This window comes from Arachis hypogaea, chromosome 15 (genome assembly GCF_003086295.3).
Source record: "Arachis hypogaea cultivar Tifrunner chromosome 15, arahy.Tifrunner.gnm2.J5K5, whole genome shotgun sequence".
NCBI classification, from domain to species: Eukaryota; Viridiplantae; Streptophyta; class Magnoliopsida; order Fabales; family Fabaceae; genus Arachis; species Arachis hypogaea.
In genome coordinates, this window is record NC_092050.1 from 40,425,001 (window position 1) to 40,438,201 (window position 13,201).

Sequence of the window (13,201 nt, forward strand, 5' to 3'; positions counted from 1 at the left end):
TTTTTGAAAAAGTCAATTCAAATTTTCGAAATTGATGAGAGAAAAAGGGAAAGATATTTTTTTTTATTTTTGAATTTTTATGATGCAAGAGAAAAACACTAAAAAGATGCAATGCATGAAATTTTTAGATCAAAACAATGAATGCGTGCAAGAATGCTATGAATGTCAAGATGAACACCAAGAACACTATGAATGTCAAGATGAACATCATAGACATAATTTTGAAAAATTTTTAATGCAAAGAAAATATGCAAGACACCAAACTTAGAATTCTTTAATGCTTACGCACTAAGAATTCAAGAATGCATATGATAAACATGAAAAGACACAACAAAAAATCATCAAGATCAAACAAGAAGACTTACCAAGAACAACTTGAAGATCATGAAGAACACTATGAATGCATGATATTTTCGAAAAAATGCAAGATGCATATGCAATTGACACCAAACTTATAACATGACTCAAGACTCAAACAAGAACACAAACATATTTTTGATTTTTATGATTTTATGATTTTTTGTATTTTCTTTTAATTTTTTTTCGAAAATTATTGTGAAAAATAAAAGATAAGGATTCCAAAATTTTTAATATGAATTCCAGGAATCTTATGCTCTAAAGCTCCAATCAAAGGGTCAGGCATGGCTTAATAGCCAGCCAAGCTTTAGTATGTAACTCAGACATGGCACGCCTGACATGCCTTACATTCAACAGCCAATTGGCTAAGAAAGATAAAGAAGCTCTTCTCTTGAGTATAAGAATTGAGACATGGCTTTACAGCCAGCCAGGCTTCAACATGCTTCATGAAACACTAGAATTCATTCTTAAAAATTCTGAAGCCATAGAATAATTTATTTTTTGAAAACATTTTTTTTTCGAAAACAAGTGAGGAATTTTTGAAAGGTTTTTGAAAAATTTTTGAAAATAAAATAAAAAGAAAATTACCTAATCTGAGCAACAAGATGAACCGTCAGTTGTCCAAACTCGAACAATCCCCGGCAACGGCGCCAAAAACTTGGTGCAGGAAATTGTGATGTCCAGGCTCAAACAATCCCTGGCAACGTGAGCAACTTGGTACGCGCAATCGTGATTACGCTTTGATTATGTAGAATTCATGGCTCTTTCTTTCCCTGGCAATGGCGCCAAGAACATGGTGCCAATACCATGATTCACAACTTCGATACAACTAACCAGCAAGTGCACTGGGTCGTCCAAGTAATACCTTACGTGAGTAAGGGTCGAATCCCACGGAGATTGTTGGTATGAAGCAAGCTATGATCACCTTGTAAATCTCAGGCAGGCGGATATAAAATAATTATGGAGTTTTCGAATATGATATAATAAAATAGGGATAGAGGTATGATGAGCGGATAATTTACACGCTTTTTGGCATTGTTTTTAGTATGTTTTTAGTAGGATCTAGTTGCTTTTAGGGATGTTTTCATTAGTTTTTATGTTAAATTCATATTTCTGGACTTTACTATGAGTTTTGTGTTTTTCTGTGATTTCAGGTATTTTCTGGCTGAAATTGAGGGACTTGAGCAGAAATAAGATTCAGAGGTTGAAGAAGGACTGCTGATGCTGTTGGATTCTGACCTCCCTGCACTCAAAGTGGGTTTTCTGGAGCTATAGAACTCGAAATGGCGCGCTTTTAATTGCGTTGGAAATTAGACATCCAGGGCTTTCCAGCAATATATAATAGTCCATACTTTGGCCAAGAATAGATGACGTAAACTGGCGTTCAACGCCAGCTTTCTACCCAAATCTAGCGTCCAGCGCCAGAAAAGGAGCCAAAACCAGAGTTGAACGCCCAAACTGGCACAAAAGCTGGCGTTGATGAATATTTTGTTGAAAGATAAATTTCTCCCAAAACACACAAATCTAACCGGCAAGTGTACCAGGTCGTATCAAGTAATAAAAACTCACGGGAGTGAGGTCGATCCCACAGGGATTGATGGATCAAGCAACTTTAGTGGGTGATTAGTTTAGTCAAGCTAACATTGAGTGATTTGAGTGACAATTGAAGCCAACAGAATGTAAATGACAAGGAAAATTAAAGTGCAGAAAGTAAATTGCATTGAAACTTAAAAAGCAAGAAATGTAAATTGCAAGAATCTTAAATTGCAAGAAATGTAAATTGCATGAAATTAAAAGGGAGTGGGTGCTGGAAATTAAAAGAAAGCAGTAGATCAAGTAATTGGAAAGTTAAATTGCAAGAAGAATAAAAGAAATTAGGTACTGGAATTCATGAAATCAAACACGGAAGTGTAAATGACAATCAAACAGAGAAGTAAAAGATGCAGCAGGTTCAACAGATTTGGAAAATCACTTTAAAATCAAAACAGAGAGCAACTTGGCTCAATTGCAAAATCTAAATGAGAGGTTGAAGATCTCAGGGGTTGGATGAGACTAGAGACCAAGTCTAGATCTCAATTCCTTCCTTGATCCAACAGAGAATAATTGCAGAAGAAAATAGAGAAGAAAGCAGTAAAGAGAGTTTTGATTCAAATCACAATTCACTGAAATTATGCTGACAAGTAAACAGAGAGAATTCTCAAGGTGAGATTGAAACAGAATTTCTTCAATTCTCAACCCAAGATTCAAAAACAAAGAAAAGAAAATTTAAAGAGAGCTCTTGAATCCTCGTGCTCCCTTCTGGAGCCAGCCTCCTCACAAATATGAAAATGATGCCTTATATAGGCTTTACAAAATGGAAATGAAATTAAAAACAAATTACAATTAAATGAAATTCCTATTTTATCTATTTCTTGTGCCTTTGAGTGATGATCATGGGCCTTTGCTCTTGGTGGAATTGGGTTGAAAGAGGCCTTGGTTGATTGCTCTTGAAGTTTGGAGAAGAACCGAAGTGAACCAATTGAACCGGTTTTGAGGTTAGCAAAAGTTGGACCAAAAGTTTGAGCCAACGTTAGGGGTCTAACTTTGACCCTAACGTTGGCCTCCCTTATGCACATTTATGGGGCCAACTTTGTCCTCTTGTCATGTTGCCAATTTTATGCCCAATATAGACTATCATATATGGTTGGAAAGCTCTGAATGTCAGCTTTCTAACCCACTTGGAATCACTTCAATTGGACATCTACAACTCAAGTTATGATCATTTGAAGAGGGCATGGTCGCTGGCTTTGGTGTGCAGCGTTTGAGGTAACGTTAGCCCTCAAACGTTGGCGAAAACGCCAGTTCTGGAGGCTCAAATGTATTGTCCACCCCATACTATTATACATTGTTGGAAAGCCCTGGATGTCTACTTTCCAATGCCGTTGGGAGCACATTATTTGGAGCTCTACAGCTCGAGTTATACTCCTTTGAAGGTGCAGAGGTCAGTTGGCCTCACTGCAGGTTGCCACCATGTTCGTTTATGCACATTGCGGGGCAGTTTTCTCCCTCAATTTTAGTGTCCACCATGCAGTGCCATATATGCTTGGAAAGCTCTTGATTCCTACTTTCCAATGCTTCTTGAATCACCTCATTTGGAGCTCTGTAGCTCAAGTTATTCTTGTTGGAAGTATACCCCTTGTATGCCTTGTGGTGTGTGGCGCCAACGTTAGCCTCCAAGTTAGGGGGCTAACGTTGGCGCAAACGTTGGCTCCTTCCCCCTTTGTAATTCATGTGCCAACGTTAGGGTCAAAGTTAGACCCCTAACGTTGGCACCAACGTTGGATGGCCAGGGAGGAAGTTTCTCTTGCCAACGTTAGCCTCCAAGTTAGGGGGCTAACGTTGGCTCAAACGTGGGGATCCCAGGGAGAATTCTTCATGCCTAACGTTAGCCTTCAAGTTAGGGGTCTAACTTTGAGGCTAACTTTAGGTCCAACCTTTTGCTTCATGGTTCAATTTCACTTATTCCATTGTCCTCTCTTCACTCCTAGCCATTCCTCTTTGCTTCAACCTTTCTCCAAGCTTTCTTCACCTATCATTAATCAACCAAACTAATCAAAGCTATGCTCAAAATCATGAGATCTTCATTCTTTCATAATATGCAACAAATATAGCACAAAACCTCATGAAATGGCATGAATTCATATATGGTTAGTTCAATCAAGGGAAACATGAAAATCTACCCAATTGGCTTGCTTATGGCTCAAGAAAGTGCATAATTCAATTGAAAACAAAAGAAAAAGGCTAGTTAAAATAGGCTAAGATGACTTGTCATCACAACACCAAACTTAAAGCTTGCTTGTCCCCAAGCAAGAAAAGAATCATGCAATAAAGATTGACAAACCAAGGTAAGAAGAATAGCAACTCAATGTTCATGGTAAGCTAGTTTTCTAAGCATGCTACAATCACAAAAGAAATGTAAATGATTGATGCTTCCATCTAGCTCAATTTATGAAATCTTTTTCTTATATTTCTTCCTTGAAACAAGCTTTTGATTTTCTTATTAGCTTCTCCTTTTTGGGTGCTTTGCCCCATGAGTTGATAACAAAGCTACGACTTCTAAATGCTTTGTTTTCAAGCATTACCACTTGATACATAAGCACCACAAGCATTTGATTAGAGGACTTCATTAAGCTCATTTTTCTTTTCTTTTCTAGACTCTCTAATCATTGATGCTCAGAGCCTTGAGCTTTGAGGGAGTGCTTTTGCACTTTGAGCCTAACCTTGACTTCTAAGTGTTTTGTTTTCAAGCATTTGGCTTGATACATAAACACCACAAGTACTTAGCAAATAAATTGCCATTGGTACTCAGAGCCTTCAGCTTTCTCATTCTTTCCCTTTTTCTTTTCTTGCTTTATTTTGCATTTGCTTCTTCAAGGTTTTCATGATTTTAAAAGATTTCACAAAATGTCCTAGATGAAAACTTCAATTAAATAAAATCTAATGCAATTAAGCAACAATCAAACATACTAGCTTACCAATACTTTTATGCACATGCTAAAATCTTCTTTAATGCCTTGTTTGTTTATGATCATGATACTTTTGTTGCTTTTGAATTCACAAAACTCAAGTTGGAAATCATAATGACATAGCACCATGTTGCAATTTAGAAATCAAACTATGCCTTTTCATACACACATGCATACAGAGAAGGTAAAGACAATCATGCAGTTCATAGTGCTTGAAACAAATGAGAGGAAAAGGAACTTTACAACCTTGTAGTTCATCTTCTCTATTGTTGTCATTTTCCTCCCATTCTCCTCCTTCCCATACCAAACTCAGAATGCTTGCTCATCCTCAAGCAACTATTAGAACCGTGGCTATGGGGCTAAGATGGATCATGAATGTCTTTCACAAGGAATGTTAGTAGTACATGTGTTTCAAGCAAGCAAAATTAAAGATAATAATCAAGGCACAAGAGACAGAGACATTGTGATTGCAAGCTTAAGAAGGTGAGCATAGTACTTTGCATAAAAGATAAGTGGCACACCAAACTTAGTGTGACACTTTTACTTGGAATTAATGCAAGTATCCAGTAAAGATTTGAAGCAAACTGTGTTGCATAGCAACACCAAACTTAGAATGCAATCCTATGTCAATTTATTTGAACTAAAACTAAACAAAAGAAACTGTTATATGTTAAATACAATCACCAAATGAAGAATCTGTTATGAATAAGGATGTCTTGGTGATGTATGAACAAAAATAGTTAATGAAGGGAAGCATTAAAAACAAGTAAATAAATGAAACAAAGAGAAAACAAAAATTATCCAACTAAGAAGAAAAATAACACTGTAAAAGGCAATATGATTATGCAGACAAGTGATGTTGCTGGATTGATTTGCATAAAAAAAATAGGTGGCACACCAAACTTAGAATCTTGGTGTGTCACTTTCATGTAAAATTGATGCAATCATCCATGAAAATGGAAAACAGTTTGTTGCAGGGCAACACCAAACTTAGAATGTAATCATATGCCAATTTATTGAAATTTAAACAAAGCAAGGAGAAGAATTGTACCTACTGTCTACCTGTTCTTTACTTTCTTCCTTTTCTTCCAATTTGTTAAGAGAAATGACTTCAAAGGAGGAGAAGTTTCAGCTAGTGCCCCCTGTCTTGGTCTCTCCTCAGCAAGCTTCCTTGTGAAATTGGCTTGATTGATCTTGCTTGCTGGATCAGGGGGAGGATTGTTTGCAGTTGACCTTCTCATGAATGTTGTCCTTGGTGTCTTGGTCACAATCCTCTTCTTGGTGCTTTTGTCAATTGCCTTCACTTCTTTGAATCCAAGTTTTGGTGGTTGTGTGATTGTTGGAGTTTTGTATTCATCCAGAGCCTTTTGTATTGGTGGTTCCATGAACTCCTCCTTTATGTACTTCTCTGCCTCACTTGAGTTTGGAATGACTTCTTCACTTTCTTGCTCCTCCACTTCCTCTTTTATATCCATCAATTGGCCTTCATTTTTCTTGCTCAGTGGTTCTAAGCTCCTCCTTATTTTCTCTACTTCTTCATTCATATTTTTGAAGAAAGCTTCTTGCCTTTTCTCAGATATTTGTGCTTCTTTCGCATATTTTTCGAACTTGGACTCAAGCTCTGAAAGCCTTGAGTGGTTCATGGAAGTTTGTGTGGGTGGTGAGTTTTGAAAGGGGCTTTCGGTTGAAGTATGGTCAAGTGATGATATCTTTGGATGATTATCATATGGAGCACTAGGATTCCCTTCCCAGCCACCATTAGAATCATGACTTGCATTATTTTGTGGTGGAAAGAAATATCCCATATGATTTTCTTTCTCATCTTGTGGTTCTGAAGCATAGCTCCATGAATTGGAGTGCCCAGAATTTGAAGTTTCTTGGTGATATCCCCAGCCATCATTAGAGATTGGTGATGGTGGTTGATATCCCATAAAATTTTGTTTGACCAAATGATGAGTTGAACTCCATTTGTATTTTGCAAACATCAATGAAAATTGAAATTACTCATATCAGAGATGAGAATTTCTTAGTGAGGCAATAACTCAAACACCTTGGTTTCAACTTAGAACAGAGAACAAAAATAAAGAAAATGCTTGATCTAGACTTCTCACCCACATAATCATTGTTGATCTAATCAATCCCCGGCAACGGCGCCAAAAACTTGATGAATATTTTGTTGAAAGATAAATTTCTCCCAAAACACACAAATCTAACCGGCAAGTGTACCGGGTCGTATCAAGTAATAAAAACTCACGGGAGTGAGGTCGATCCCACAGGGATTGATGGATCAAGCAACTTTAGTGGGTGATTAGTTTAGTCAAGCTAACATTGAGTGATTTGAGTGACAATTGAAGCCAACAGAATGTAAATGACAAGGAAAATTAAAGTGCAGAAAGTAAATTGCATTGAAACTTAAAAAGCAAGAAATGTAAATTGCAAGAATCTTAAATTGCAAGAAATGTAAATTGCATGAAATTAAAAGGGAGTGGGTGCTGGAAATTAAAAGAAAGCAGTAGATCAAGTAATTGGAAAGTTAAATTGCAAGAAGAATAAAAGAAATTAGGTACTGGAATTCATGAAATCAAACACGGAAGTGTAAATGACAATCAAACAGAGAAGTAAAAGATGCAGCAGGTTCAACAGATTTGGAAAATCACTTTAAAATCAAAACAGAGAGCAACTTGGCTCAATTGCAAAATCTAAATGAGAGGTTGAAGATCTCAGGGGTTGGATGAGACTAGAGACCAAGTCTAGATCTCAATTCCTTCCTTGATCCAACAGAGAATAATTGCAGAAGAAAATAGAGAAGAAAGCAGTAAAGAGAGTTTTGATTCAAATCACAATTCACTGAAATTATGCTGACAAGTAAACAGAGAGAATTCTCAAGGTGAGATTGAAACAGAATTTCTTCAATTCTCAACCCAAGATTCAAAAACAAAGAAAAGAAAATTTAAAGAGAGCTCTTGAATCCTCGTGCTCCCTTCTGGAGCCAGCCTCCTCACAAATATGAAAATGATGCCTTATATAGGCTTTACAAAATGGAAATGAAATTAAAAACAAATTACAATTAAATGAAATTCCTATTTTATCTATTTCTTGTGCCTTTGAGTGATGATCATGGGCCTTTGCTCTTGGTGGAATTGGGTTGAAAGAGGCCTTGGTTGATTGCTCTTGAAGTTTGGAGAAGAACCGAAGTGAACCAATTGAACCGGTTTTGAGGTTAGCAAAAGTTGGACCAAAAGTTTGAGCCAACGTTAGGGGTCTAACTTTGACCTTAACGTTGGCCTCCCTTATGCACATTTATGGGGCCAACTTTGTCCTCTTGTCATGTTGCCAATTTTATGCCCAATATAGACTATCATATATGGTTGGAAAGCTCTGAATGTCAGCTTTCTAACCCACTTGGAATCACTTCAATTGGACATCTACAACTCAAGTTATGATCATTTGAAGAGGGCATGGTCGCTGGCTTTGGTGTGCAGCGTTTGAGGTAACGTTAGCCCTCAAACGTTGGCGAAAACGCCAGTTCTGGAGGCTCAAATGTATTGTCCACCCCATACTATTATACATTGTTGGAAAGCCCTGGATGTCTACTTTCCAATGCCGTTGGGAGCACATTATTTGGAGCTCTACAGCTCGAGTTATACTCCTTTGAAGGTGCAGAGGTCAGTTGGCCTCACTGCAGGTTGCCACCATGTTCGTTTATGCACATTGCGGGGCAGTTTTCTCCCTCAATTTTAGTGTCCACCATGCAGTGCCATATATGCTTGGAAAGCTCTTGATTCCTACTTTCCAATGCTTCTTGAATCACCTCATTTGGAGCTCTGTAGCTCAAGTTATTCTTGTTGGAAGTATACCCCTTGTATGCCTTGTGGTGTGTGGCGCCAACGTTAGCCTCCAAGTTAGGGGGCTAACGTTGGCGCAAACGTTGGCTCCTTCCCCCTTTGTAATTCATGTGCCAACGTTAGGGTCAAAGTTAGACCCCTAACGTTGGCACCAACGTTGGATGGCCAGGGAGGAAGTTTCTCTTGCCAACGTTAGCCTCCAAGTTAGGGGGCTAACGTTGGCTCAAACGTGGGGATCCCAGGGAGAATTCTTCATGCCTAACGTTAGCCTTCAAGTTAGGGGTCTAACTTTGAGGCTAACTTTAGGTCCAACCTTTTGCTTCATGGTTCAATTTCACTTATTCCATTGTCCTCTCTTCACTCCTAGCCATTCCTCTTTGCTTCAACCTTTCTCCAAGCTTTCTTCACCTATCATTAATCAACCAAACTAATCAAAGCTATGCTCAAAATCATGAGATCTTCATTCTTTCATAATATGCAACAAATATAGCACAAAACCTCATGAAATGGCATGAATTCATATATGGTTAGTTCAATCAAGGGAAACATGAAAATCTACCCAATTGGCTTGCTTATGGCTCAAGAAAGTGCATAATTCAATTGAAAACAAAAGAAAAAGGCTAGTTAAAATAGGCTAAGATGACTTGTCATCAGGCGTTCAACTCCAAGGAGGACCTCTACACGTGCAACACTTAAGGCTCAGCCCAAGCACACACCAAGTGGGCCCCGGAAGTGGATTTATGCATCAATTACTTACTTCTGTAAACCCTAGTGAATAGTTTATTATAAATAGGACCTCTTACTATTGTATTAGACATCTTTGATCCTGGATTATATTCTGATCCTATGATCACGTTTTAGGGGGCTGGCCATCTCGGCCATGCCTGGACCTTTCACTTATGTAATTCTAACGGTAGAGTTTCTACACTCCATAGATTAAGGTGTGGAGCTCTGCTGTTCCTCAAAGATTAATGCAAAGTACTACTGTTTTCTATTCAATTCATCTTATTTCGCTTCTAAGATATCCATTCGCACCCAAGAACGTGATGAAGGTGATGATTATGTGTGACGCTCATTACCATTCTCCCCTATGAACACGTGCCTGACAAACACTTCCGTTCTACTTGAAATAAGCTAGAATGAATATCTCTTAGATCTTCTAACCAGAATCTTCGTGGCGTAAGCTAGAATGATGGCGGCATTCAAGAGAATCCGGAAAGTCTAAACCTTGTCTGTGGTATTCCGAGTAGGATTCAATGATTGAATGACTGTGACGAGCTTCAAACTCGCGAGTGCTGGGCGTTAGTGACAGACGCAAAAGGAGGGTGAATCCTATTCCAGCATGATCGAGAATCGACAGATGATTAGCCGTGCTGTGACAGAGCATGTGAGCATATTTTTCACTGAGAGGAGGGGATGTAGCCACTGACAACGGTGATGCCCTTGCATAAAGCCAGCCATGGAAAGGAGTAAGACTGATTGGATGAAGATAGCAGGAAAGCAGAGGTTCAGAGGAACGAAGGCATCTCCATTCGCCTATCTGAAATTCTCACCAATGAATTACATAAGTATTTCTATCCCTATTTTATTATATTAAATTCGAAAACACCATTATTAATTTATATATGCCTAACTGAGATTTGCAAGGTGACCATAGCTTGCTTCATACCAACAATCTCCGTGGGATTCGACCCTTACTCACGTAAGGTATTACTTGGACGACCCAGTGCACTTGCTGGTTAGTTGTATCGAAGTTGTGACAAATTATGAATGTGTAATCACGATTACGCATACCAAGTTGCTCACGTGCCAGGAATAGTTTGAGCTTGGACATCACAATTTCGTGCACCAAGTTTTTGGCGCCGTTGTTGGGGACTTAATTGTTCCTGTTTGGCGCCAAGAATCGTCTGAGATCCCAATCCCGGCAACAACACCAAGTTTTTGGCGCCGTTGCCGGGGATTGTTCGAGTTTGGACAACTGACGGTTCATCTTGTTGCTCAGATTAGGTAATTTTCTTTTTATTTTATTTTTCAAAACTTTTTCAAAAATCTTTCAAAATTTTCTCTTTTGTTTTCGAAAAAAAAAATGTTTTCAAAAATATATTTTTCTTCAGAATTTTTAAGAATGAATTCTAGTGTTTCATGATAATTTGTTGAAGCTTGGCTGGCTGTAAGCCATGTCTAATTTTTGGACTGGGGTTTCAACTTACCATCACAAATGAAGAGATTCTCACACACTTAGTTGCTCTATACATGAAAGGTATCCATATCTACTGAAGCTTGGCTGGCCATTGGCCATGTCTAGTGTTTTGGACTGAAGCTTTTATTGAAAGCTTGGCTGGCTAGTGAGCCATGTTTAATTCCTGGACTGAAGCTTTAGACTAACATGGCAAGATTCCTGGAATTCATGTTAAAAATTTTGGAATCCTTATTTTTTTCTTTTTCACATAATTTTCGAAAAAAAATCCAAAAAAATTTAGAAAATCATAAAAATCAAAAATATTTTTCTGTTTCTTGTTTGAGTCTTAAGTCATGTTATAAGTTTGGTGTCATTTGCATGTGCATCTTGCATTTTTCGAAAATTTCATGCATTCATGGTGTTCTTCATGATCTTCAAGTTGTTCTTGGTAAGTCTTCTTGTTTGATCTTGATGATTTTTTGTTTTGTGTCTTTTCTTGTTTTACATGTGCATTTTTCGTTTCTTAGAGTCTAAACATGAAAGATTTCTAAGTTTGGTGTCTTACATGTTTTCTTTGCATCAAAAATTTTTCAAAAATATGTTCTTGATGTTCATCTTGACATTCAAAGTGTTCTTGGTGTTCATCTTGACACTCATATCATTCATGCATGCATTCATTGTTTTGATTCAAAATTTTCATGCATTGAGTCTTTTTGTTGTTTTTCTCTCTCATCATAAAAATTCAAAAATCAAAAAAATATCTTTCCCTTTTTCTCTCATCAAATTCGAAAATTTGGATTGACTTTTTCAAAAAATTTTAAAATCAAATTGTTTCTCATGAGTCAAATCAAATTTTCAATTTGAAAATCTTATCTTTTTCAAAATCTTTTTCAAAATTCTTAGTTATTTTCGAAAATTCCAAAAATATTTTTCAAAAATCTTTTTCTTATTTTTGTATTAAATTTTCGAAAATAACATAAACAATTAATGTTTTGATTCAAAAATTTCAAGTTTGTTACTTACTTGTTAAGAAAGATTCAAACTTTAAGTTCTAGAATCATATCTTGTGATTTTTTGTGAATCAAGTCATTAATTGTGATTTTAAAAATCAAATCTTTTTCAAAACTAATTTAAATCATATCTTTTCAAAAATATCTTCTTATCTTATCTTTTTCAAAAATTTGATTTCAAAATATCTTCTCTAACTTCCTAACTTCTTATCTTTTCAAAATTTGTTTCAACTAACTAACTAATTTTTTTTGTTTGTTTCTTAACTTTTTCAAAACTACCTAACTAACTCTCTCTCTCTCATTTTCGAAAATATCTTCCCCCTTTTTCAAAATTTCTTCTTAATTTATTAACTATTTTAATTTTTAATTTTTTAATCTTAATTTTCGAAAGATTACTAACATTTTTCAAAAACTATTTTCAAAAATCACTAACTCTTTTTCAAAAATATTTTTGGAAAATTATCCCTCCCCCATCTTATTCTATTTATTCATTCATATCCTAACATCTCATCTCACATCTCTGCCATCCTCACAGTTGTGTTTCTTCCATTATATTATATTCTTTGTCTCCCCCTCTTCTTCTACTCACACAGGGATCCCTATACTGTGGTATAAAGGATCTCTATTGTTATTATTATTTTTCTGTGCCCTCTTCTTTGTCATATGAGCAGGAGCAAGGATAAGAACATTCTTGTGGAAGCAGATCCAGAACCTGAAAGGACTCTGAAAAGGAAATTAAGAGAAGCTAAATTACAACAATCCAGAGAAAACCTTTCAGAAAATTTCGAACATGAAGAGGAGATGGCAGCCGAAAATAATAATAATGTAAGGAAGATGCTTGGTGACTTTACTATACCTAATTCCAATTTACATGGAAGAAGCATCTCCATTCCTGCCATTGGAGCAAACAACTTTGAGCTGAAACCTCAATTAGTTTCTCTGATGCAGCAAAACTGCAAGTTTCATGGACTTCCATCTGAAGATCCTTTTCAGTTCTTAACTGAATTCTTGCAGATATGTGATACTGTTAAGACTAATGGAGTAGATCCTGAAGTCTACAGGCTCATGCTTTTTCCTTTTGCTGTAAGAGACAGAGCTAGATTATGGTTGGATTCTCAACCCAAAGACAGCCTGAACTCTTGGGATAAGCTGGTCACGGCTTTCTTAGCCAAGTACTTTCCTCCTCAAAAGCTGAGCAAGCTTAGAGCTGATGTTCAAACCTTCAGACAGAAAGAAGGTGAATCCCTCTATGAAGCTTGGGAAAGATACAAACAGTTGACCAAAAAGTGTCCTTCTGACATGCTT

At 36.9% G+C, this 13,201-nt stretch overlaps 1 non-coding gene across 1 annotated transcript; it reads right to left on the bottom strand.

The window, feature by feature from the left end:
* Positions 1-13,093: 13,093 nt before the first annotated feature.
* Positions 13,094-13,201, bottom strand: LOC112752464 (small nucleolar RNA R71). The gene has a single exon (XR_003176900.1). It is a non-coding gene; the product is annotated as a small nucleolar RNA R71 (small nucleolar RNA).